Here is a 25,720-nt window from a genome sequence, read left to right on the forward strand (position 1 = left end):
TTATAGGGGTCAGAAATGACAATTTTAAACGTATTAATTTTCCTGCATGAAGTTATGATTTTTTCCAGAAGTACGAGAAAATCAAACCTATATAAGTAGGGTATCATATTAATCATATGGACCTACAGAATAAATATCAGGTGTCATTTTTACCGAAAAATGTACTACGTAGAAACGGAAGCCCCCAAAATTTACATAACTGCGTTTTGTTTTTTTTCAATTTTGTCTCAAAATGATTTTTTTTTCCGTTTCACCGTAGATTTTGGGGCAAAAAGACTGAAGTCATTACAAAGTAGAATTGGTGGCGCAAAAAATAAGCCATCATATGGATTTTTAGGTGCAAAATTGAAAGAGTTATGATTTTTTAAAGGCAAGGAGCAAAAAACGAAAATGCAAAAATGGAAAAAGCCCCGTTCCTTAAGGGGTTAAAGGAAATCAAAGCATTGATTTATCCGATGCCTACTGACAATCTCTCAGTGGCAGAGAGAAGGGCACTGGACTAATTATAAGCAAGAGAAGACATCTTTATTACTAAGGCCGACAAAGGGGGAGCAATTGTGCTCTGGCCTAAGAAGGTACATGATAATGAAGCTTTGAACCAATTAGGCAACATAATGATTTATGAAAAATTACAAGCAGACCCCACGAATAAAATATTAGAGAAACTAAGATCATTTTTGTGTAAATATGTTGCAAAAGGAATAATATCGGATAAAACCGCGGAACGCCTACTCCCGAATAAACCTAGGAAGCCCTCCTGGTATATACTGCCTAAGATCCACAAATCGGAGAGCCAGCCCCCGGGATGACCTATCGTCTCGGGGATTGGCTCTCCAACACAATTTTTGTCCAGTTACATTGATTGGTTAATATCTCCACCTTGAGAAGTATACCATCCTTCCTAAAAGATACTGGAGACTTGATTAAAATTCTCAATGAATTTCAGTGGCAATCTACTTATAGCCTTGCAGCCATAGACTTTGAGAGCCTCTATACCCGCATCCCACACGATGCGGGTATAGAGGCTGTCTGTCTGTTCCTGTCTTACACCAGTAAATCAAATGAATTCATAAATTTTGTTTCTGATGCAATTCTGTTCATTTTGACAAACAATACCTTCCAGTATGGCGAGGAATGGTATAGGCAGATACTTGGAACAGCAATGGGGTCTCCGACCTATGCCAATATATTCCTCGCCATACTGGAAAGGAAGTTTATCTTTTCTACTCAAAACCCCTTTGTCAACAAGATTAAAATGTATTTACGACTTATTCATCATATGGGATGGGACGCAAAATGAGTTTAATAATTTTGTATGTTTCTTAAATGAAACAAATTATATGAATATGCGTTTCACATCCCAATATGGGAATAGACATCTTGAATTCCTGGACGTGCAGATAGATATCATTGATGACATTATCGTTACCTCTGGCTTCAGGAAGACAATCGCTAAAAACGCTCTGTTGCACTTTGACTCCTCCCACCCGGCCCATGTGAAACGCAGCATACCTTATAGCCAGTTTCTAAGATTAAGAAGAGTAAATAGTAACCAGGAAAAATACAACATCCAAGCTAATGAATTAGAAAAACGTTTCATAGACAGGGGATACCCCAAAGGATTAGAGAAAAAAAAGCCAGAGAAAAAGCAACTAAAATCTCAAGGGAACAATTATTAAAAAGAAAAAAGTCAGAAAAAAACTAATGAGAGGAATGAACAGAGAAGAATTGTTTTTGCCTTTGAAAATTCACCCTTAAATGACACAATCAAAAAAGCTATTTATAACAATTGGAATTTATTACAGAATGATGAAGATTTAGCTAAGTTAACAACAGAAAGACTATTAATAACTTATAAAAAGAACAAAACAATTGGGGACATCCTAAAAAAATGCAAAGAACTAAATAGGAGGAATAAAAATAAAGGTTGTCTGAACAGAGACCAACGGGTAACTACCCATGTGGTTCCTGTTCTTTCTGCCAATTAAATTCTAAAGCCAAAATATTAACCTTAAATGGTTATGATATCCAGATTAAACAACTTATCACATTCAGGTCATCTCATATTGTATATGCCCTCACTTGTAAATGTAAGCGGTTTTACATTCGTAAAACCAAGAGACCCTTGTTCCATCGTATACGTGAGCACACTCGATCCTTAAAAACCGGAACAGGAGCCCTGCGCTTCCTTGAACATATAATGGAAGCACATAAGAATGAAACTGAACCTTTTAAATTCACCGGAATCAAAATGGTGGAGTGTGCTAGCGACGGATGGAACAAGGATGAAATTCTGCTAAGGAAAGAAACTAGGTGGATTCTACACCTAGATGCAATGGGCTGCGTAGGTCTTAATGATAAGACAAAATTAAATGCACTTTTGTAACTCCCACAGTTCTATATTGTTTTTAGATTTGTTTTAAATCACTCACCTGCTTGATTGTTGTTGTGGAGTTTCCATGACAGCGGAGGCAGGTACTATTTAAGACACGGCTCTAAGACCAGTGACGTGCAAACCTGTTGAAGCGCGAAGTATCGCTAGAAACGGACCGTAGTTTGTAGAAGCACACCTGTATGATCGTCTCCGCACTGATGTATGGACCCGTGAAATAAAGGACACATTTTGCAGCATTGGTGAGTGCCCTGTGGATATCTTTCTCGTCTTGGAAGTTTATAGTAATTTACAAATCTGTTTAACTTTCAGGCACCAGTTGATTTAAAGTGTACCTGTCATCAACAAAAACTTTTTATATAACATAGATAATACCATTCTATGTATATTTGTAATATACATTGGATAAAAAGTATGTATATATTTGTCCCTGCAGCTATTGCCTTTGTGTCTCTATGAGGAGTCCAAATACAGGAAGTGAGGGTAGGACAAGCAAGGCTCTGTGCAGTGAGGACAAGCAGGGCTCTGTGCAGTGAGGCTCTGTGACATGCTATGGGCTCACACATAGTAACATAGTTCATAAGGTTAAAAAAGACCAGAATCCATCAAGTTCACCCTAATGAGTCCCTACTGAGTTGATCCATGAGGATGATTGACATGCCAGGAGCCTGCACAGAGCCCTGCTTGTCCTGTCCTCACTTCCTGTATTTGGATTCCTCACAGGTAATAGCTGCAGGGATAGCACTTTTTAACCCATAAATATACACGTTTTAACGAATGTATATTACAAATTTACATATATTATCTACATTTTATAAAAAGTTTTTGTTGACGACAGGTACACTTTAAAAAAAATAATAATTTCACCGGAGTACCCCTTTAAGATTTAAGCTAGGCCACTTAGTTTCAAGGGTAATGTTTCAGCCATAATCTATAGTCATATACCAGAAAATGTAACATTTCTTATTGTGTTGCAACTGTTTGGGGAAAGCTCTCATTCTATTTGAACATAATAATGGCTACATTAAGGGGCAAAGTATATAATAAAGGTTTTATTTATGGACTAAAAGTACTAAAAGTCCTTTAACTATAATCCAAAAAATTTAAAATCCAGGGTTCTCATTTACTGTATATATCTTGTCATGGAATTTAGTTTCTTAGATGCCTGGAGGATGAGTTTCGTGATAAAATCCTATTTTTATAGATATTTAAATACCGGTTCTTAAGTATATGATTATATGTAATGTGTTTTTCAACTCTATTTAGATACAGCTGAGCTGAGTTACAATAGAAGAAACTAGATTTCTTTGTAGCTTTCCTAGGTAGCAGGTGCGAGGTGTGAGAATGCTTATTTCACTACCAGTAATCATTTTAGATGTACATGATCATTCCTTGTTGACTCAACTACATTTCCACCAGTCATAAACAATAATTCCTACAACTGTTATGTTATTATTGGAACATGTTATGACATATCCATAGTAGCAGAATTTAAGAAGGGCAGCACTCCTTCATAACAAATCAATGACACAAGTTAGTGACACTGTATCAATCAAAATTGATGTCCTCAACATGTTTTACTTCTTTTGCATATTGCATGATTTATTTCAAACAAGCATAAAGTGACAATTGTGTTCACATTATATTTCATTTTCTAATGTGAATCGAAAGATGCAACATTTGCCATGAGATTAATCATATTTTCCTAAGCAGAAATACTAACTTTTGTGTCAGCAGATTTAACCCCTTAAGGACAATGGACATACTCCTACACCCATGTTTCCGAGTCCTTAAGGACCGAGGACGTAGGAGTACGTCCTGTCCATTCCCGGCCCCCCCGCAGCCAGCTGGAGCAGAGCCGGTGCCCGATACCTGCTGATATTGATCAGTAGGCATCGCGGCATATCGCCCAGGGGAGTCATGATGACCCCCCCATGTCGGCGATGACCGCAGATCACTGAACAATTCAGCCCAGCGATCTGCGGCGGATTACGGGTCAATCGAGTCTCCAGTGACCCGGTGACCCGGAATTACTGGCTGATCGAGGCCGTCTCTGATGGCCCCGAACAGCCATAGCCAGCAGGGGTGAGGTGACACTGCTGCCACCTCACGATCGCCCTGATTCGTCGTCCGGTTTACCGGACGACCAATCAGGGCACCTTCTGCGGGTGTCACTCCCACAACCCGATCCGCCCCTCTTCCAGAGGAAGTGATCGGGTGCTTGAAGAGGAACACGGCAGCTGGGGACCCCAATCCCTGGCGTCCCTGTTGGGATCGGGTCCCCAGGAGCGGCGGTGGCAAGGGACTGACCTGAACCGGCGTGGATCAGCAGTTGGACGTGAGTGGCAGCCTCCTGCTGTTGCTAAGCAACAGCTCCCAGCATGCAAAAAGGGCATGCTGGGAGCTGTAGTTATGCAACAGCAGGAGGCAGACCACCACAACTCCCAGAATTCCCTTATGGGCATGCTGGGCCTTATAGTTTTGCAACAGCTGGAGGCACATTTTTTCTATGGAAAAGTGTACCTTCAGCTGTTACATAGTTACATAGTTAGTATGGTTGAAAAAAGACATACGTCCATCAAGTCCAACCAGGGAATTGAAGTGAAGGGTGTAAGGGGATTAGGGAAAGGGATGTAGTTTTATAATTCTGCATAAGCATTAATGTTATTTTGTTCCAGGAATGTATCTAACCCTGTTTTAAAGCTGTTAATTGTTCCTGCTGTGACCAGTTCCTGAGGTAGACTGTTCCATAAATTCACAGTCCTCACGGTAAAGAAGGCGTGTCGTCCCTTTAGACTAAACCTTTTCTTCTCCAGACGGAGGGAGTGCCCCCTCGTCCTTTGGGGGGGTTTAACTTGGAACAGTTTTTCTCCATATTTTTTGTATGGGCCATTTATATACTTATATACGTTTATCATATCCCCCCTTAAACTGACTGTCCAGGCATGCTGGGAGTTTTACAGAAGCTGGAGGCACCCTGTTTGGGAATCACTGGCGTAGAATACCCCTATGTCCACCCCTATGCAAGTCCCTAATTTAGGCCTCAAATGCGCATGGCGCTCTTTTGCTTTGGAGCCCTGTCATATTTCAAGGCAACAGTTTAGGGTCACATATGGGGTATGGCTGTACTCGGGAGAAATTGTGTTACACATTTTCGGGGGTATTTTCTGCTATTACCCTTTTTAAAAATGTAAAATGTTTGGGAAACCAAGCATTTTAGGTAAAAAAAAAATTTTTTTTTACATATGCAAAAGTCGTAAAACACCTGTGGGGTATAAATGTTCACATTACCCCTTGTTACGTTCCCCAAGGGGTCTAGTTTCCAAAATAGTATGCCATTTTTTTTTGCTGTTCTGGCACCATAGGGGCTTCCTAAATGCGGCATGCCCCCAGAGCAAAATTTGCTTTCAAAAAGCCAAATGTGACTCCTTCTCTTCTGAGACCTGTAGTGCGCCAGCAGAGCACTTTTGACCCCCATATGGGGTGTTTTCTGAATCAGGAGAAATTGGGCTTCAAATTTTTTGGGGGTATTTTCTGTTATTACCCTTTTTAAAAATGTAAATTTTTTGGGAAAGCATTTTAGGTAAAATTTTTTTTTTTTTTACATATCCAAAAGTCTTGAATCACCTATGTTCTTCGAGGGGTCTAGTTTCTAAAATGGTATGCCATGTGGGTTTTTTTGCTGTTCCTGCACCATAGGGGCTTCCTAAAGGTGACATGCCCCCCAAAAAACATTTGTCGCTCCTTCCCTTCTGAGCCCTCTACTGCGCCCGCCGAGAGAAATTGGGTTTCAAATACAAGTAAAAATGTTCTCCTTTTTACCCCTTGTAAAAATTCAAAAATTGGGTCTACAAGAACATGCGAATGTAAAAAATGAAGATTTTGAATTTTCTCCTTCACTTTGCTGCTATTCCTGTGAAACACCTAAAGGGTTAAAACACTTACTGAATGTCATTTTGAATACTTTGGGGGGTGCAGTTTTTATAATGGGGTAATTTGTGGGGTATTTCTAAGATGAAGACCCTTCAAATCCACTTCAAAACTAAACTGGTCACTGAAAAATAGTGAGTTTGAAAATTTTGTGAAAAATGTAAAAATTGCTGCTGAACTTTGAAGCCCTCTGGTGTCTTCCAAAAGTAAAAACTCATCAATTTTATGATGCAAACATAAAGTAGACATATTGTATATGTGAACAAAAAAAATAATTTTTGGGAATATCCATTTTCCTTACAAGCAGAGAGCTTCAAAGTTAGAAAAATGCAACATTTTCATTTTTTTCATCAGAAAAGAAAGAAAGAAAGGATGCAAGTTACCACAAAAATTTACCACTATGTTAAAGTAGAATATGTCACGAAAAAACAATCTCAGAATAATAAGTAAAAGCATTCCGGAGTTATTAATGTTTAAAGTGACAGTGGTCAGAATTGCAAAAAACGCTCTAGTCCTTAAGGTGTAAAATGGCCTGGTCCTTAAGGGGTTAAACCTTTCAGCTCATCTAGTCCGCCCAATATCCTGCATACTATGAATAGTCATTGTCCCTATCTTATGTGAAGGATAGCCTTATGCCTATCCCTATCTTATATGAAGGATAGCCTTATACATATCTCTATCTTATATGAAGGATAGCCTTATGCCTATCCCTATCTTATATGAAGGATAGCCTTATACCTATCCCAATCTTATATGAACAGACAAGGAAAGAAAAAATAAAGCGATACACGCCCCTGGTGAAGTAGGTCACAGTAGAGTGCACTAGGTAGGTGAAAAGTACACTTACCAGATGGTATTGCGCTAAGAGCACAACACCTAAGACATGTAGATAGGGATATGGAGCCTGCAGCCTCAGCTCATCCGGTATTTGCTCCGCTGGTCCAGTAGGAAAGCAATATCATAGAAAAACCTGAGCTTTTCTGAGCGCTGTTTCTCCAGGATAAGCAGTAGGACACAATATAAAGTCCAAAAGATATTTTTTATTGCACTAAAACAACATATTTCTGGTCCGAAAAGGACCCTTCCTCAGGTAAGGTGAGGAAGGGTCCTTTTTCTCACCAGAAACATGTTGTTTTACTGCAATAAAAAATACCTTTTGGACTTTATATTGTGTTCTACTGATTATCCTGAAGAACCAGCGCCCAGAAAAGCTCAAGTTTTTCTATGATATTGCTATCTTATACGAAGGACAGCCTTATGCTTATCTCTATCTTATATGAAGGATAGCCTTATACCTATCTCATGCATGGTTACAATCCTTCACTGTATTTGCAACTACCACTTCAGCAGGAAGGTTATTCCATACATCCACTACTCTCCCAGTAAAGTAAAATTTCCTGATAGTACTGCAGAAACATTTGCCCCTCTAATCCAATCCCTGTGGACTTTTTGCTCGTTTTGCTACTGTAACAAACAGGGATTCAAATATACTTTTACCATTTTGTCAACACAATATGCATAACACTTTAAAAGTGCAAAATACCAATAATGAAAAAGGTTGACATTAGTTGGATGTATAAGTATTCTCCCCCTGTGTAGAACCACCATTTGCTGCAATAACAGCTGCAGGTCTTTTGGAGTATGTCTCTACCAGCTTTGCACATCTAGAGATGGAAATGTTTGTCTATTCTTCCTGACTAAAAAGCTGAAGCTTAGTCAGATTGGATGGACACATTTGTGAACAGCCATTTTCAAGTCTTAACGTAGATTCTTAATTGGATTCAGGTCTGGGCTTTGACTGGGACATTTTAAGACATTATGTTAATGTCTTAAAATGTCCCAGTCAAAGCCCAGATCTGAACCAGTCTCAAGTGTTTTGCAGACTGCATTAGTTTTTCTTTAAAAATTGCCCTGTATTCGGCTTCATCAATCTTGCCATATATTCATCAATCTTGCCACATCTAACCTAAGCACCTTCTTCCACATTTGCAGTTTCTTCCACATGCAAACTTCAAATGGGATTTCTTGCCACTATAAGTATATAAGTAGCCAGACACTCACTGCTGATGACAGGCAGTGGCGATCCCACCGCTACAACCATTTAATCCTTTAGACACCATGATCAAAAAGTCGATCACAACGTCTAAAATAAAAGTTAAAGTTGCTGGTAGCTCGGTGGAGCTCAACGAACTGCAAACGTGATCGAGAAGGGTCGATAATATAAAATACCTGCCCCTGCTTCCGATCACTGATCCAATGATGCAGCCTGGCTTAGCCAGGCAATATCAGTGGATCGCCAATCTAACTGTGTAATGCTATGCCACGGTAAACAGCGTAAATGTAAAAAAATACCACACACCAAAAATAAAGATTTTTTAATCACATCATATATCAGAAAACAATTAATAAAAGAAAAGATCAAAAAGACAGATCATATTAGTAGTACCATAATACAATCCACTGATATTGCCTAGCTAAGCCAGGCAGCATCATTGGATCAGCGATCGGCAGCAGGGGCAGGTATTTTATCTTATCGAACCTTCTCAATCACGTTGTGGCAGTTTGTTGAGCTTCACCGAGCTACCAGCAACTTTAACTTTTAGGCCAGTAAGTCTGACATCAATAGTGGGGAAATTAATGGAAACCCTACTAAAGGATAGGATTGTGGAACATCTACAATCCCATGGATTGCAAGATGAAAAACAACATGGGTTTACTTCCGGGAGATCATGTCAAACAAATCTTATTGATTTTCTTTGACCTGGTGAGTAAAATAATAGATGGCGGAGGGGCAGTAGACATTGCATACCTAGATTTTAGTAAGGCTTTTGACACTGTCCCACATAAAAGACTTATCAATAAACTACAGTCATTGAGCTTGGACTCCCATATTGTTGAATGGATTAGGAAGTGGCTGAATGACAGTCAACAGAGGGTTGTAGTCAATGGAGAATATTCAGAGCAAGGTCTTGTTACCAGTGGAGAACCTCAGGGATCTGTACTGGGACCAATATTGTTTAATATCTTCATTAGTGATATCACAAAAGGTCTCGATGGTAAGGTATGTCTTTTTGCTGATGACACAAAGATATGTAACAGCGTTGATGTTCCTGGAGGGAGAGGAGGAAAAACCTGAGCCTTCACAGAGCAGTGACCATTGATAATGAAAACTTTCACTTGAGTTTTGCTGAATAAAGGTACAACTCCATATAGTTTATTTATTTTGGTTCTGAGACTTATGTATGAAAGCTCTGAGTTTTAATTCATTTTGGTGCCAGCATTGCAGTAGGTCCCTGTGATTCCTTTAACAATTTTTATTACAAAATTTGAATTATATACAAAGTAATATAAGCATATTTGCATGTATAGGAAGACGACAGCATGAATGCAAGCAGCACATACATGTAAACATATGTTGCTCTCTATGAACACACCCGCTGTATGTACCCCATGATTTCATTGGAACAAAGTACCGAAGAGAATTTATGTGGTGAGTTCAGCCCATTCTTTTCTTCAACATTGTCATATTGGAACTGTTTGCTGCCTTGGGGCGTCTTGCACCGCCACACGTGCTACACGTTTGTTTCTGTCACGCTCTGCTATACCCATATTGGGATCAGCTAAGGACTTTACCGTCAGTAGTGCCAGTTCTCTACTCTACAAAAGTGACATACATGTTCTTGTATATAGTGAGATCAGGTAAACAAATGCAGCCATTATAAACATTAGTATTAACTACATTCCTATCTGTAGTGTTAAAGAGTCTCGCGCCATTGTGATGTTCAAGAGTCAGCAGCGCTTGGGTAGAAAGGTCTTCTTCCAGTTTTCCTCTGCAAATGCTACAGCGGGCGAGTAGGTGCTTTTCAGATCATGTCCATATAGGGCAAGTCTTACCATTGATATGGAAACTTTTGTTCCAGTTCCCTGCAGCATCTTCACAGGGTGATTCGATGTTATTTGTGGATTAAATAGTTTTTTGGGGTGTTTTTTTTTTGCTCTTAAGACTTTCATCTCTAGGATACAGAACATGTCTCCTTCCTAAATGGCATGATGGCTGTGTGGTCCTATGGCATTTAAACTTCCAAAATATAATTTGAAGAGATGAACATGGTACCTTTGGCATTTGGAAATTGCTCTCAAGGATGTACCAGACTTATGGTGGTTCACAGTTCTTTCTAATGACTTGCTTGATTTCTTTTGATCTTCCCATGATATCAAGTAAAGAAGAAAAGGCAACTAGGCCTTAAAACACAGTCAGAGGAACACATTAGAAGCTTCTGAAGCTAAGACATAATTTTCTGGAATTTTCCAAGCATTTAAAGGGTACCTCTCATCAAATAAACTTTTGATATATTTTAGATTAATGAATGTTGAATAACTTTCCAATAGCATGTTAATGAAAAATATGCTTCTTTCTATTGTATTTTTCCAGATCAGTCCTGTCAGCAAGCATTTCTGACTCATGCTGGAGTCCTAAACACTCAGAGCTGCCAGCCTGCTTTGTTCACAGCCAAACAGGCTGTGAACAAAGCAGTCTGGCGCTCTGAGTGTTCTCCTTTGTGAACAAAGTAGACTGGCAGCTCGTAGTGTTTAGGACTCCAGCAGGAGTCTGAAATGCTTGCTGCCAGGACTGGTAGGGAGACCCCTAGTGGTCATTTCTTCAAAGTGGAAAATGAAATAGAAAGAAGCATAATTTTTAATAACATGCAATTGTAAAGTTATTCTGCATACATTAATCTATAATATATCAAAAGTTTTTTTGATGAGAGGTACCCTTTAAAGACATAGTCAACAAGGTGTATATAACGTTGGTGTTTGCAAATATTTGCTATAAAAATTGCTTCTGCTGTGTACAAGTTGATATCCTAAACAACCATCCTAAAATATGAATTAGATAGATAGATAGTTTTATTGGATGGAAAGATTGAAAAAATATATTTGATGAACTGGTAGTGTCACTAACTTTTAGATCCGTCTAATGCCAAAATTTGCAATTGCCTGGTACTTTAGTACAAATCAACAACTGCCCCCACAGACTTCCAGTAAGAGATGAAGCAAAAAAAATTGCGCAAAACAGACAAAATTGCATGTAAACCAATTACTGTTGAATGTGATACCATACAATGCAATATATATGCACAAAGAAAAAGAATCCAAACTAACACTTTATGCCTATCAGCATCATACTTATATAGTAGTGTCTAATATGATCCTAAATATCTAGACTGTGGGAACTCCATAAACACTAAATGTACCACAAAAACTACAAAAAGTGTTCGTACAAGCCACTGACTAAAAAAATATGAAATCTTTATTGAGACAAATAAAAAAACATACTCAACATATAGAACAAGGTGTGTAACAAAGATGAACTCCGGACTGCCGCAGAGATATAATAACAAAATAATTTAGTATGAATATTGCACCTTTAAAGTATTGCCCACCAAAAACACTGATTTTCAATAGTATTTCTGAGCTACATATAACAGGTAAGAATCACCTTAAATTGGAATGCATCCTATTGCAGTGCTCAGACTGAATGTGCCAGGTGCACAACCTGCACCATATTGTTTTCAATAAACTATGTACTCAGTGCTGATAGTACAATAAATGCCAAGATGGTACATCAATGAATGCAACTGTGCTTAAACATGATGGTGAATATCTCTGCGCCCCAACGCCGTTTCGTTGTCCCACTTTCTCAAGGGGCTGCTGTCTACTTCCTCTTTTAGTTTGGCCTTTATATATCCGGTATACCAGATGTATACAATATCACGTGATGCATTCCATATTGGCGCTGGTGCCGTGCTCCCAACCACCGCTCACTGCCCCACTTCCATCACCCACGCCGCAATGCGCATGCGCCGACCAAAGTACAGATCGTGTGCGTCACGGAGCACAGCAACAGGCGAGGCAGGGCTATGTGGAAGAGACCACTATGCCTGCGCACTAGAACACGGATTTCACTGATTTGTAGTAATAGATGTGGAGGTGGATATGTAAATGACCATTTTATAATCCCTTATATCTCACCTTTTGAATCCCCCTTAATTGATGCATTCCAAGAATAAATTATAACCCCTATATTAATTATCTCAAATGAACATAAATATTCCCCTAATATAGTTTAAAGTGACAGTAGTGCAAAATTTGTAAAAATGTCTCCACGATCTACTGGTGCTAACGTGCATGATTATATTTAGTGCAATTATTTATAAGTTATTACTGCTTACATCCATGAATTTCTAAAAAGTAATAGTATGGTGTGTCTTTTACCAACTATATTATGTGTGATTAAATCTAATATAAATAGTATTGACCCGTAACTCAAATAAATATTATATGTGATGAAATTTCATATAAATGATGTTACCCGTGACACATAAACTTTAAAAATACTACATTGATATTAAGAATACACTGCAATCACAATCATGATTTTGCAAACACACAATAAAAAAAAGGGGGGGGGGAGGGAAATTATAGCAGAGGGGATTATCACATATGACAATAGCTAATTTTCCTCAATGCCGATCACTGGTCTTTATTACCACCAATTCTGTTTCCCACTTCAATTCTGATATTTGCCGGATATGCATTAATGTTCATCCAAAAGATCATAATGCGTGTGCTTTAAAAACTAGAAATAAAGGAATACAGACAAAAAGTTAAAATCACTGATGGACATGACTTCCAGAAACGCCGCAAACGATAACTGCTCATTGAGACCTCTGGGTGTCATTGTGCCTAATTGTACTATCCAGCGGCACTCTTTTTATGCCAACACTTTTTATAATTTCCACCTCTAGTACCCAAGTTTACTCTTTCTATTCCCCTCACTTGTAAACTTGAGGGATCACAGTCATGTGCCATCTTGAAGTGCCTGGGCAAGGTTTTTAATGTCACAAAATCATGGGAATTTCTTGCCGCCAATATATCTCGTACATGTTCCCGGGTACGTATTTTTAATTGTCTGGATGTTAAACCAATATACATTTTTGAGCACCCACAGGTGGCATAATAGACAACATTTTGGGTATTGTACGAGATATATTGGCGGATCAAATATTCCCTTGCTCCATCTGCTGATATTCCCTTGCTCCTTCTGTCCTTACAATGTTGGCACATGCCACGCAATCCCCGTATGGATAACATCCTACACGGGGATTACTCTTACCGAAAGGTTGTGGAATTTTTGCCACATAGCGGCTCCTCATTCTTTGATTTATAGTTAAATATAGAAAAATGATTTCACTATGTTATGTAAAAATTGGAATGCATCAATTTAGATAGATTCAAAAGTTGAGATATAAGGGATTCTAAAATGGTCATTTACATAGCCACCTCCACTTAGGTAACATCTATTAACTTTTGCCCACAAATCAGTGAAATCCGTGATTCTAGTGCGCAGGCAAAGGGGTCTCTTCCACATAGCCCTGCCTCATCTGTTGCTGTGCTCCGTGACGCGCACAATCTGTACTTTGGTCGGCGCATGCGCATTGTGGCGTGGGTGATGGAAGTGGGGCAGTGAGCCGTGGTTGGGAGCACGGCGCCTGCACCAATATGGAACGCATCACGTGATATTGTATACATCTGGTAGACGTAGACGGCAGCCCCTTGAGAAAGTGGGACAACGAAACGGTGTTGGAGCGTAGAGATATTCACAATCAAGGGTAAGCACAGTTGCATTCATTGATGTACCATCTTGGCATCTATTGTACTATCATATGTACCCCTCGTGACGTCACGCCCGCCCCCACAACGAAAGTCTATACACTTTGGTAGAGGGGGCGGGCGTGACGTCACGAGGGGGCCGGGCGTGACGTCACGCCCAGTGGCCGCGAACACGGAAGCCCGCACACAGCGTTCGGAGTAATGAACTTCTGGACGCTGTGTGTGGAGCTCCGAAGGCCAGGGCAGCACACAACCCCTTTAAGGTGATTCTTACCTGTTATATGTAGCTCAGAAATACTATTGAAAATCAGTGTTTTTGGTGGGCATAGGTGCAATACTTTAAAGGTGCAATATTCATACTAAATTATTTTGTTATTATATCTCTGCGGTTTATCTTTGTTACACACCTTGTTCTATATGTTGAGTATGTTTTTTAATTTGTCTAAATAAAGATTTAATATTTTTTAGTCAGTGGCTTGTACGAACACTTTTTGTACTTTTTGTGGTACACAATGCAATATATGTATGCATAAACAGATTTTGCTTATATTGTTTACTTTTTTGTTCTGGATGCAACTTGTATTCTGTACAATGTATTTTAGCTACAGCAGTATTCATATTTTATATAGTTTTTTTCTTATTTTAAAGAATATTTTATCTCCCAATTCAGCTTTCCTTAACATAGTGTTCATTAACAGATTGTCGCTGCCTGTAAATCTTTAAAGTGCTATAGAGAGGATTCATGATGAGCTTATTCAATAACCGCTCTGTCACAGTTGATGCCTTGGGGAACCATATATTGAGGCAGCCCGTTTTAATCATGCATAATGTTTACAAGGCTGGATACCAATAATAACAGGATTAATTATTATAATCTGTGCAGTCGAAGTTTCTACATAAATCGCCACTCTTGTTTTTTTTTTCCTTGTTTTTTTTTTTCTAAGATAGCCAGGAGAAAATGAATTTCAGTCTTTAGGACCTATGAGACCCCAGAGCCCAGCTGCTGAGTTACTGTCCCTCCCCTCGTCCTGGCCAGCAGCCCTGACATCTTTGCACAAAGTAATCACAGATCACAGCATTTAATCACTGAAAACAAGCACTCCAGAGGACAGCAGTGTCAATATCCTACTCTCTCATTATCTGTTTGGATTGCACATCCACACTGTCAGATAAACAGAGTGGAAAATTAAGATTAAAAATATGGTAATTTCATTTCAGGCAGCAGGCTCCACTCACTGCCCCTATTATGCTATTGATTACCTCTGAATTCAATTTTTCTTTCAATGCAAACTTTAATCTGTTTGCTACCCAGCAATTCAACTCCCTAAGGGCTATTTGAGAGTAAGTAACCATTTAATCTGATGCTAACTGAAAAATCACCGTCCTTAATGAATTGTGTAAATCATTCAGCTCAAAAGCACCTTTGACTTGCATTTCATTTTTTATTTTCTACTCAATATAGGCAGGAATCATCGTGTGAATAATTACAAAGTAGCAAGTATTTTCAAATAGAGCAAATATGATAAAAACCCTATTATAGTAGGGCATGTGTAATGAACAGTACTTTTTAATTTGAAAATAGCTATTCATTAAAGCAAGAATAGCAGATTAAAAAGAGAAGCTCAAAGCTCAAGGTAAAAGTTGATAGACATTGCAATTACATGGTTAATTTCAAAGATTTATATGCTGTTATGATTTAAAAGGAATTTTTATGACCTGACATTTTCATTTGAGAAGAGTTTTTATTTAAAATTAATCTTCTGGCTCCTATTCTTAATTATTTCTTGGCAGGCGATAAATGGGAATACAAAAAAAAGCCTTTCTTTATATGGAAGCCGAATATATGAATGTGGATCGGGGAACATTAAAAGAGTGGTCCTATTTATTGTAATTGTTTTACGCCTTTATTCGTGGCAGCAAACAATCATACAATTACTATCAGATCCAAAGATTTGAAATCATCAATGTGATGAATAAATAATATTATTGACACTGTGAGGTCCATGGCCTGGTAATTTATCTCCGCCGCATATTGTTTGCGTGTTCTTTCATTACTATCAACAGTTGGTTAAAAATAAGGAGGCGACTCGCGAATGACCAGTAAATCCTTTTACCTGTTTCCCTTCACATCTTCTCTGCAGAAGAAGGATTTTGGCAGCTTAAATATAGTTTGATTTACAGATAACTGAGCTGCATTACGTGGAATGAATGATGTTTATGTCGTTTCATTATCCTATAATATTTACATATAGTTTATATCTTATCTGTAGAGATGAGCGAACTTACAGTAAATTCGATTCGTCACAAATTTCTCAGCTCGGCAGCTGATGACTTTTCCTGCACAAATTAGTTCAGCTTTCCGGTGCTCCGGTGGGTCTGGAAAAGGTGGATCCTAGGAGACTCTTTCCTAGGAATGTATCCACCTTTTCCAGCCCACCGGAGCACCGGAAAGCTGAACTAATTTACGCTCATCTCTACTTATCTGTAAACAGAAATATATTCCACAAATAACTACTGATCACTTCAGAAAGGAAATGGACATATTTTATATGTGAATACTTTAGGCCACTTTTATATGTCAGGATTTTACTCAGTAGGCGGCGCCAAAACATGGAAGAGGTGCTAAACTTTCTCCGTTATACTTTTTCACAATAACTTTAATATTTACATGATTTATTTTACATTATTATAGAAGATAAACTGTCAATATTTTTGGCAAAACCAGGACTGGGTACAAAACACAGAAAAAGGTGCAAATCGGTTTCTCTCTCTCGGTTCTACTGATGGTTTTGATGAACCTACTGACCAAAATAAGACCCAAAATAAAGCACAAAATACCGTGTGAATTCATTCACATTGGGGGAGATTTATCAATACTTGTGCAGGGAAAAGTTGCCTATAGCAACCAATCAGCGTGCTGCTTTTATTTTTAATGAGACCTCTGGAAAATGAAAGAAGCGATCTGATTGGTTGTTATGGGCAACTGGGCAATTTTTACTTTGCACAGGTTTTGATAAACCTCCCCCATTGTGTGGCTGTTTTTTTTGTACTGCAATTCGTAGCTGACATGTCAGTAAAATCCCCTGCCATTGAGCCATTTTATAGTACGACTGTAATTTGTATACCTTAGTAAAACTAAGCCTTATGGGGGAGATTTATCAAAACCTCTGTAGAGGAAGAGTGGTGCAATTGCCCATGGCAACCAATCAGATTGCTTATTTCATTTTTTACAGGTCTCTTTAAAAATGAAAGAAGTAATCTGATTGGTTGCTATGGGAAACTGTAGCACTCCTCCTCTACACAGGTATTGATAAATCTCCCCCTCTCTCTTTTTTTTATTGTTGGTAAAGATAAAAATCCAAAAGGTAACAAAGCATGTGAATTATTTACGTGTACACCTTTTTATGGTAAACAGGTCATTACTAATATTTCCATAGACCTCCAAATTTTATTTTTCTTTCCTCCATGTTTTCTTTGGTGCATTTGTAGTGACATTTTTTATCACCTTTTGGCTATGTTCATACATCGTAAAATGATAAAAGAGGAATAAAATATGGCTATATTTTTTATCTATAAATGTGCACAATGAGTAAATAATAAAAAAAAAAAAAAAAAAAAGCTGTTCATCTCTTAGGCCTCCTTCATACTCATGTGGTTTTCATGGCTTAAAAGGCTTGTGGTGGCTTTGTGGTATTTTCTGGTTGTGATATTTCTCCGGCATTTTAACCATTACAGATCATATGATTTTTTTTAAAGGATATGTTTAGCAAAATACATTAGTAAAATAGAAATAAAAAATTATTATAAAAAATACGGAAGTATTGTAATAATATTTTAATAAAGTGCAAATTGAATGCCAATGGAATAGTCGCTGTCAGTGCACAGTCTGACACTTTATTTGCTTTTATTGAGCACATTATTAGATTAAATATATGGAGGTATTTTATTCCTATTGCAGAAACATTGCATTTCTGTACTGAAATCTATGATTTTGAATTTATTATGTGAGTGCTGCTAAATGCCACTTTTAGGTGAGCACCACACTTTTCCCAGACTTTGGAGTGCTGTTCACCTACGTGAATCCAGAAGCTGTACATTGTTCTGGTAAGGGTGCGTTCACACTACGGAATTCTCGCAAAATTCCACGAGCAGAACTCCGCGAGCGGAATTCCGCGGTGTGAACTTAACATTAGTGTGAATGGGTCTCTGCAAGACCCGTTCACACTGCGGAATTTCTGCTGAAATTGTTTTGCGCAAAGAAAGAACATGTTCATTCTTTGCGCGGATTCCGCGAACACTGCATAGCCGTCAATGGTGACGGCTCAGTGCCCCGCAGCCCTTCGGCGGCGGCCGCCAGGTGGAATCTCTGCTCGCGGAATTCAGCCGCGAGAATTCCGTAGTGTGAACGGGGCCTTAGAGATCAACATCAAGTCAAGCTAAGTCATTTAGGTGTATTTTAATTTTTCAAATTTTCACACTGGGCTACACAAATTCTATTCCGACATGTATTAGGTCTTGTTCTCACATTGTTTTCTGAACCACATTTTGAGACACAAATGGCCCACGAGCAAAATACAGCTGGAAAAAAATGTAGACCGAAAAACAGATGGAACTCCAAAAACAGTATGTGAACATAGCCTTATAGCCTTTTTAGTTTCATTTAGTGACAATTTTACTACACTGGCTCTTATTTTTGAGATAAAGGATGCCCCAGTGTAAATCTTTAAAAAGCAAAAAAAATTATTGGTTGGGTGCAGCCTACAAATAACATGGAAATTGTCTAAAATGATACACAATTAAAGCACATGACATACCTAACAAAATAAGCTGATTCGCATAGAACCCCTTATAGACAGGCCAAGTTTTTCTTGTTTTTGCATTCTTGCTTTCCAAAAGCCATACCTTTTGTCAACTACATGTAAAAATGTATTATTTTTCTGCGGGATGAGATGTATTTTAATTATACCATTTAACACTTTTCCTTCCAGAAGAGGTGGCCTCCATTTGGACTGGCATCTAATTTGTTAACCATATGGGATCTGAATGAATAATAGCAGTGCCCACTAAGTATGGTCCAGGCTCAGCTTTAACAGCCCCTTCTATACTCCCCTAATGGCACCATGATGGAATAGTCCATCATGTGTCATTTAATGGTAAATGTATAGAAAAAAGCTGTTTGTGCAATTGATGTGGCATCAGAAGTACCACGTATGGCCCTGCAGCATTAGTCTGCTATCAGGTGTCTGTCAAATCTGCCTTGATTCCTTTCCACCATCACATACATATCCTGATATAACCTCTCCCTCAATGCATAGTGATAGGAAAACAATAATATACAAACAGTACAAATGTCAGGAAAAAGGTCACAGCACAAAAGGGTTAAATAACAACAGAACAGCAAAAAAAACAAAAAAAAAACAGACGGAGTGCACATGTCAAACAGGCCAAGTCAATAACGATGGGAGCATCGCAGTACAGATACACTAACCAATGGGGTGGTCAAAAAACAAGTCAAGGGTCGGGAGAACAAAAGAACATGCTAATAAATAAGGCTAAAAAGCTAGTGCTTGGAATAATATCGCTATCAAAGATTACATGTGGAGAACAAAACAACTAAGATGCTATCACAGACAACATGCGGAGAACAACTCAACTAGGATATTCACAGTCCTTCTCAGGAGGGTGCGGATGCCAAGGTAGTATACTATTGTCTTGTTGTCCGCACCTCCTGATTGGGCATCATCACAGCAATGAATGATCTTGCAGCTGAAAACAGGAGGTATTGCAACTACAAACGGGGCCATAGGCAGAAACATGCATTACATCACCACTAAAATCTGACTTACTCTGACTGGTACCCCCCCCCCCCCCCCCCTTAGAAGATACAAGAAGTATTATGGTCCATTGTTAATATGCCAGCATATAGGGCTTCCCTGCCTCAGTCCTGTTTGCTCCCATATGCCCACCCACAGTGCGCTCACATGGGTGAAGGGTCTTCTAAGAATATTTATGAGGCGGGTAGGCATATGGGTACAGAGGGAATGAAGGCAGGGAAGCCCTTTTTGCCAGTTCCTGTCTCCATTGTGCAAAGGACATATTTAGCTTATTAATAAAATTCCCCCGCACTATAACCCTGTGTATTAGGTTTTCTGTGGGGGAGCCAGCTGCAGTAGTTGTCACTAGTATGCATCTGATTTCTTAAGCATGTAAATGATTACAAGGCATCTATCATTTTCATAACAGTAGAAGACACACTACAAGTGCTCACACTATTTGTAACCCTTAAAGGAAATAACATAAAATAGAAATTCCATGTTATGTCATTATTTTAATTCCTATACATCAGGAAACTTTCCAAATAGGCCTGCAGATAGGTGGTTATTTCACTTCTACCTTTCTCTGCAGCAGTGGTCTGCAGATTACAAGATATTACAGCAGTCTGTACTCTGTCAGTGTTCATGGGACCTGACAGCCGGTGACTGAAGTACTTTGAGACAAAACAAACAAAATCATAATATAATGTAGTATATTTCTGAAGGGGACCAAACTTTGTGAAAACAGGTGGATGACTGCTAAAGGTACAGAAGACAAAGTATACAAGCGCTCCATCCATGTCTGTTTACTGGATCATAGCCATACTGTAACACTACAACACATGCTATCATGTAGTAGTCTCCACTGGTGCTAAAGGGGCGAATAAAGAAGCATAGTGAAGTCTGTCTAAACCTCCTTGGAAGTAGCAGCATGGAGCCTAGGAGAAGAGCTATGATAGGTTACTTGTTCTTATTTCTTTGGTAAAATGCAGCTGATATTTACAGCTCTCCCCACAGACACCTTTATTTCAGCTCCATGACAGTAACTTATTACCGAGCTAAACCATTTGCAGCTCTGTTATTAAAAGTATTTCAGAACGGTTTGCAACCTCTTTAATTACATTATAATAGGCACCTGCACAGAAAATGAGCCCCTTCTCATATGAGAAATGCTGTGTGTTGTATGCGGTGTGCGCTATTACACGCTACTCAGCACTTTAGTGTGTAGGACTGTGAGCACTAATTATATTGTATTAGCTGGCATCAAGGAGTCTCGTGTAGATCAGCTAATGTTCCTAAATAGGTGTAAACACGTGTATATACAATGGTATACATAGAAAAAAGATGTACATCATTACTGAAATTGCCTTTGGTTTAACCCCTTGAGGCCCAGACCATTTTGGCCTTGAGAACCAAAAGAAGCATTCTGATAGCAGGCATAACTTTCAGATAAAATAATTATATGAAGCCTTGTACATTTTTGTGTGACTAGTTTACAGGACAGTAAGGACATGCTGGGAGTTGTAGTCATGTGGTGCGGGAGATGTGCGGGCGAGTGACAAGCTTGTCACCTGCCCTCCGCGGCACGACTACAACTCTCAGCATGCCCTTACAGTGAGGGCATGCTGTGAGTTGTAGTAGTGTGGCAGGGGGCAGGTGACAACCTTGTCACCCGCCCCACAATTACAACTCCCTGCATGCCCTTACAATAAGGGCATGCTGGGAGTTGTAGTTGTGCAGCAGAGGGCAGGTGACAAGCTTGTCATCCGCTCCCGCCGGACAACTACAACTCCCAGCATGTCCTTACTGTAAGGGCATGCTGGGAGTTGCAGTTGTGCAAGCCAGGGAAGCAGGTGGTAAATCGCTTTGCTCCCTGGCCAGCGGTGATCAGAAAATCACTGTAATTTCATATTTCCAGCCTGGTCCAGTGACGCGGGACCAGGCGGGAAATTTGAAATTACAGTAAACTCTGCGGTGCTGTAGCAAAGGGAGCCCGGGCAGACATAACACTGCAGCCGCCCGGGACTCCCGCAGATGTGCAGGAGCCGTCCCTGCCCTCTCTCAGCGTGTACGGCAGCATTTAGGGATGGCAGGGACAGCTCCTGCACATCTCCCATCCCGTCTGCAGGAGTCCCGGCCGGCTGCAGAGTGATACCACAGCGTGCTCCTTTTAACATACAAAGAAGCCGCAGAATTTTAATCCCTACTGTACGATCAAATTTCTCACCGGGTTCCGTGATTGGCTGCTCGGTACCGGCCAATCTCGGGACCCAGCGGGAAATGTGAAATTACATTAGGGACTCCAAAATCTTTGCGGCACCGAGGTATGTTAAAGAAGCCTGGGCTGGCATCAATCTGCAGCCGCCCGGGCTCCATCTGATTCTAACCCCGCTACTCTATCTAACATAATGGGGGGACGGGGACACTGCTTTACATCCCCTCCTTGTCTCCCACCCGCCCGCACATCTCCCGCCCGCTACAAGGGCATGCTGGGATATGTAGTCTTGCAACAGGTAGCAGACAGATGTGCGGCGCAGGTGGGTGGGAGACAAAGGGGGGGGATGTAAATCAGTGTCCCTGTCATTAAGTTAAGGTAGCGGGGATAGAATCTGACAGAGCCCTGGCGGCTGCAAAGTGATGCCAGCCCGGGCTCCTTTGTACAGTTGTAATATCATATTTCCCGCTGGAGCCGTGATCATGGCTGCCAGCAGGAAATATAAAAATTTGCTCTCCAAAGCCGTTTTGTAAGTCAGCTCCAGGCTGGCTTACATTTATGCTGTTTTGGAGGGCTTGTGACTTTTTGTGCACCTTTCGCACTTGATAAATCCCTGACCACTGCAAAGTGAAAAATAAAATTCACTTTGGTAAGCTCTTTTGTAGCTTTTTGTTTACAGCCAAAAGTAGCACAAAAATTTGCTTAGGTGCTAATGCGACTTTTTGTGATACTTTTGTAAGCAAAAAAAGAGCTCTAAATCCCTTGATAAATGTCCCCCCAAGTGTACAAAAGAAGACAAAAATGTTTCAGCCACCACCTGCAATTGAGAAAGGGAGCTGTGAGTCCTGAAACGCATCTTGCATTAAGTTTTTTATTTTCTTTGATTTCTTTATGCTGTAAAAAATTAATTAATTACTTTATACCCTATACCCACGACTTCGGGTTACTTCCTTGGCAGTGCCACCGCACATTTTTTTCCTGTTCTTCTCCAGTTATACTGGAAGACTCATCTCCATCATCAGCAACTAGTGAAGAAGAGGCCGAGTTTTCAGCTCCAGCAGCAAAAAAATTGTGTTCAAGTCCTAGATTAAAACCTCTTGATCAGACACTCATGTCTACTTGGAAGCGAGAACTTCGGCATATATTATATTTATATATATCTTTTACATCACTGAGACTCGGTGCGTAAGCAAAGTCTGCAAAAATGTAACATTTAATTTTTTGCCTTACAAAATGAAACACTGAGGAGCACAGAATCATTGTAGAAGATGTATGACTGTTTCTGTTATTCTCCATTGATGTCATACCTAAAAAGACAGCAATCTTTGGCCAGCTGCAGTAGACAGGTTCCATTATAAGTCTATAAAGCCCGACCAGTGCAGCTGGACAGAGATCACAGCCAGTCGGGGAGTGAAGCAGGCTACCACACTTTCTCCTGGCAATATCTAGGTCAGACCCTGAGCGATTAAAACTTTTTACATGTCTGTCTGACATGCCAAAAGTTTTTCTAAATGAATTTCTAATGGTTGCCCATGAATAAATATTGTAACTTAAATCAACGGGTGCCAGAAAGTTAAACAGATTTGTAAATTACTTCTTTTTAAAAATCTTAACCCTTCCAGTACTTATCAGCTGCTATATGATCCACAGGAAGTTCTTTTCTTTTTGAATTTCCTTTCTGTCTGAACACAGTGCTCTCTGCTGACACCTCTGTCCATTTTAGGAACTGTCCAGAGCAGGATAGGTTTGCTCTGGACAGTTCCTGATATGACGAGGTGTCAGCAGAGAGCACTGTGGTCATACAGAGAGGAAATTCAAAAAGAAAAGAACTTCCTCTGGAACACACAGCAGCTGTAAAGTACTGGAAGGGTTAAGATTTTTAAGTAGAAGTAATTTACAAATCTGTTTGACTTTCTGGCACCAGCTGATTTAAAAAAAAAATGTTTTCCAGTGGAGTACCCCTTTAAAGGCTGACTATAAAAAGGTAGATTCCTGAAGACGTCTTTGACATGCTTTAAGCCATCGTCAGCCCAAAATTTCAAATTTATTATTCTCAACTGTGTAGGTATTATTGTTAAAAACAAAAAGCAATGCAGCCATTCGTGTGGCTTTCGATACAAGAAAAAGCCATGAGTAAAGCCAAACATTTGTAAATATTGTGATCTTTTTCGTTTTCTCACCAGCAAACAAATCTTATTCCTTATGGTTATTATAGAGTCAGGCAGCAGATTAGCCGCAGGGCTACAGTCTAAATATTTCTCATGTATATTTTTATGGGTTATTAATGCATCAAAGGTATAAATGAACGGGATGTCATCATTTTAATACATAGAGATCTTAGTGCTCTTGCCAAATACTCATTATTATAAGTGTCAATATAGGCTTTAGTTAAAGAATGAATCACTCTGGACATTGTTAGCCATTTATCTGATGACTGCAGCTAAAGGAATTTTACAGTGCCTATAGACCAAAATAACATAATAAGCACTTTGAAGAAAATGGCTAAAATTATTTTTTTTCCAGTAGATTTCTGTTTAGAATTACAGACAAAACAAGCATTGTTCAGATAGATCCTATTTGATATGTGTCAGCTCGAAAACAGTGTTATTCAGAATAGTGACAATGTAATTTTATATATTTTTCAGCTTAAAATTGAGCAGTAGAAAATATCATCTCGTCAGTTGTCTCTATCTTACAAACTCTTAAACCATCTAAGCAGCAGAAATGGGGCAATGGTACAGTTTCCTGGATGGGTCTATTTTGCAGTCCCATATCCCTATTTTATGGCAAATCTATTTTTATTGAAAAAGGCATACAACAATACAGGAATGTGTAAGCATTAGATGGTGCCGACATCACAAATGGACACGCAAGAGGTACACTTGAATAATTGCAGTACTATAAGGCACATATATGGAAGCCTCAAAATAACAAGAGGGAACAGTCCCATAACAATAAACATTCAAATATGGCTTCCCAGTCCAGACTATATGTCACATTCATGGTAACAAAAACAAAAATACATCCATGAAAGAGAAGGGAAAAAGATAAAGAAAGAAATCCCCCAGATAGGGAAGCTAGAAAAGTAAATGGAGAAGAGGGGGATAAAGGGAGGAAAAGGAGGAAGAAAGCAGAGAAGGTGAAGACTAGATCAGATACTTAGAAAGACACCAGGGGGCAAAAGGGAGGAAAGGGGCAGACACAGGAAGCAAAGAAGGGGAAGAAAGGGAAGGGAACAGAGGGAGGGGAATGAGGGCACTCAAGATACCCAGCGGGAGAACTCAGGAGAGTCTCGAAAAGAGTCCCAAGGTGCCAGATCCCAAAAAATGCTGAATGTTTGTCCGCATCAGAAGATACCAACTCCTCCATTCTACAAAATTCATTCAGATTTTCCACAAATTCCACCCTAGAGGGCATCACTGTGGACTTCCAATGTCTCGGAATAACTGTCCGAGCAGCACAAAATAAGTGCCTCAGCAAGCCCTTCCTAGCCAGCGGGATAGAACTCGGGTATAAGGACATGAGAGCACTCTCAGGGGAACATGGAACCGTGGTCGAGTATATGGAGTTAAATAAATCATATACAGAAGCCCAGAATGGATGGATCTAAGGGCAGTCCCACCAAACATGAAGGTAGGATCCAATCGCCCCAACACAGCGCCAACACATAGCCGAGGGGAACATGTGTGAATCCGA

At 39.5% G+C, this 25,720-nt stretch overlaps 1 long non-coding RNA gene across 3 annotated transcripts in view; it reads left to right on the plus strand.

Moving 5' to 3' along the window:
- The window catches only part of LOC130355457 (uncharacterized), a 36,022-nt gene extending 20,035 nt beyond the window's left edge, over positions 1–15,987 (plus strand). Inside the window, exons 4-7 of one of the 3 annotated variants that reach the window (XR_008888534.1) lie at positions 2,413–2,634; positions 9,692–9,812; positions 15,459–15,630; positions 15,788–15,987. This is a non-coding gene — a long non-coding RNA (uncharacterized LOC130355457). The remainder of the gene's footprint in view (positions 1–2,412; positions 2,635–9,691; positions 9,813–15,458; positions 15,631–15,787) is intronic. The other 2 variants (XR_008888532.1, XR_008888533.1) reach the window with 2 other exon arrangements.
- Positions 15,988–25,720: the final 9,733 nt, after the last annotated feature.

This window comes from Hyla sarda, chromosome 2, assembly GCF_029499605.1.
Source record: "Hyla sarda isolate aHylSar1 chromosome 2, aHylSar1.hap1, whole genome shotgun sequence".
Taxonomy (NCBI): Eukaryota; Metazoa; Chordata; class Amphibia; order Anura; family Hylidae; genus Hyla; species Hyla sarda.